This window comes from Solanum pennellii, chromosome 12, assembly GCF_001406875.1.
Source record: "Solanum pennellii chromosome 12, SPENNV200".
Taxonomy (NCBI): domain Eukaryota; kingdom Viridiplantae; phylum Streptophyta; class Magnoliopsida; order Solanales; family Solanaceae; genus Solanum; species Solanum pennellii.
In genome coordinates, this window is record NC_028648.1 from 4,998,298 (window position 1) to 5,001,489 (window position 3,192).

Below are 3,192 nucleotides of genomic sequence, written 5' to 3' on the forward strand. Positions count from 1 at the left end.
ATATATATATATATATATATATATATATATATATATACACACACACACCACGATCCGAAAACTCGAATCATGATATCACATACCTTAACTCATGAGTAGGTAAGTCGATCTATATGCCAGAACAGCGAGTAACATGCATAGTTAATAATCAACGAGACATTTTTTAGCATTAACACAAGATACACAACGAAAAAGAGAAGAACAATAATATCTACGAAAGCCAGAAGTACAAGATCTGAACTCACGACCTAGTGGACATTAGTACAAAGTTACTATACTAGTACAAGTCTTAGAATTGGACCAAAAATATAGACTTTTCTCGAAAATAAAATACTAGCCAAAAACTATATACAAAAAGAGATAGGTTGAATTAGGACACCATCAGCTCAACCTCAATCTCCAAAAATCTCCGCAACCAGGCCCAAATCAACGCTGATGACTACCACTAGGATTTACATCAAGAAAACAGATATAGATTGTAATATGAGTTCTCAAACAATAAATAATCAGTAGACATCATAGACCGGTTAAACTTAAAAAGTAAAAACAATATGAAAAGCGAGAAAATGACACCAACTAAAGGTCATACTTCTCTTCTTGCTACAAACAATAGTGCCTTACACCTTATTAATTTTGATGATTGATAGTTTGAAACTTTAAATGCAATGTTTCTTTTTTAAATTGTACATACCTATCATATGTTAATTTGTCTAAATACCTAACTTTTTCATTACAAAAGAATATGACAGTAGTGCACAATTGTTTGTCTTTTTTATTCTCCACTCACACTAATGGTTTGACTCAAAACTTATGACAACAACGCGTAACTAAAAAATATGGTTATTATAAAGTAATATATTAACAATTCCCAAATTATAAGTCTTCTTCCTTTCAGCTACAAGTCTACAATCCATATATCTCAAAAATACATTCCACTTAAAATATAATGAAGAAAATTACTATTACTACACTCAATTTTCTAGTAAAATTTCTTATTTTATCATGGTGCATGAGAAACGAATCGAGGAGCTTAAACTTTTCATCTGTTAATTTCGAAACAAATATGAATGAAACAAAGGTCGTATTAATAGACAAATCCCGGTTAATTTATATCCTTCACCTATATCAAATTCTAGTCATCGACAATACGAAATTTGTTATTATAATTATTTTTCATACTTATCGACTTAATATAATAGATGATTTCTAATAGTAGATTAATTTTCTTGTTGATTTACAGAGCCGTTGGTACCCCGCCACCACAGCCCATGATAACGGAATAAGGAAAAACCGGGCCAGTTTTGTAAAAGGTGCGGTATTGAATCAGAGTATTTAGTTGGAATTTAAAATTTATGAATTTTTTGTTTTAGTTTAAGAATATAAACTTATTGAATTCTAAAAAAATTAATTTATGTATAAATATAAAGTTTGAGTAACATTAATGAGTTCTTTCGAACTCACTTTCCTTGTATTGGATGGTATAAGTGTACAAATTCTTATATGTACTTAAAATTTCTATGTAATTTTAGGGACGGATTTATAATTTGAAATGAAGAAAAATCTTGTAAAAATCTTTTTTGTGTTATTTTTTTTTTGTGAATTTTTTATTATGTACATTTAAAATGTTCTTATAAAAAAATACATAAAGCTAAAAAGTAAAATGTCAAAAATACACATATTTCTTTTTAGTTTCATATTTAAATTACTTGAAAGTTTAGAAACATACTTAAAATATCATTCATAAATTTGAGAAACACACCTAAGTAATATGTGATAGTATGTATTATATTGTTTTTTTTAAAAAATAAACGCGTGAAAAATAATTTCATCGTAGCAAAAAGTGATACCACATCACTAACACGTGTAACAATTTCAGCTGAAAATATGACCCAAATTAAGTTAAGGTTTTGCAAAGGTTTCGTAAAAAAATCGTCCGAAGTCATATCATTAAAATATTTATGGGCTAATACATATGAGAAATTGATCAAATTGATTAATTTCTTTAAATTGACCTCAAAATATTTAAAATGGACTCTAAAAATTATGAGACTTTCTGTAAGTGGCCCTAATTGCCCAGAAAGGACTATAGAAATTATGTGATTGTTTGCACAACTCCCCCAACTCCCTATAGGGGGTTCCTTCACGGTATCACAAAAAAAATCGATCGAAAGTCATTTCATGAAAATATATATAGGCTAACACACAAAAAATTTAAAAAACTGTCTAAATTCCTATTAATTGGCGGCTCCTAAATGGCCAAAATAGACTCTAAACACTGTCTAATCCTATTTTATGTGTTTTTCCACACACAAAATGTCTTTTTTTTTTTTTTCATATTAAATGCATGTCTAAAGATAATTTCAACTTTTAAATATTTTTTTCTTCAAGTTATAACATACTCCCTCTGTCCCTATTTACTTGTCCATATTTTCTTTTTTAGTTGTTCCTATTTACTTGTCCATTTTGATAAATCAAGAAAGGACAAAAAAAGTTTTCCTATTATACCCTCATTTAAATTTCTTGAAAATTTCCAAGTTTTAATCCATCATTTTTGAAACCATAATTGATAAGGGTAATATTATGATTTCACCATGCTAATTATTGCTATCTTAATATGTGTGTCATTTCTAAAGTGGACAACTAAATAGAGACAGAGAGAATATGTTTTTATGAGGATAAAATCTTGAAATTAATTATCTCGAAATTGATGTAATGTTATTTTCATGTCACATTAAGAGTAGAATAACATTAATCTTGAAATAGCTAATAACAAAATAATTAATTTCGATCCAATTAAACAAGCCCTTAAAAATCTCAACATCCTTTTAAATATCTATTCTAACGGACTAAATATCTTTTATGAAAATTAATAATAGAGATAAGTGTCAAAACACACCTAAACTATTTATTTTTTTTGAGTTTCATACCTAAACTATTGAAAGTGTAAGTTTCATACATAAACTATCACTTTTTAGTTTGAGAAACACACCTCAGTGGTGTGTGTAGTGCACTCTCTCTTTTATATGAAAAAACCTTGACACATGGCATTCCACATAGATAAAATATTTTATCTAGATAAAAGTTAAATAATAAAAAATTAATATTAATTAAAAATTAAAGCTTACTATCCATATAAAAAATTAATTTATTTTTCTTATCTCACTCCACCACCTCCTCCTCGTACCCCCCCCT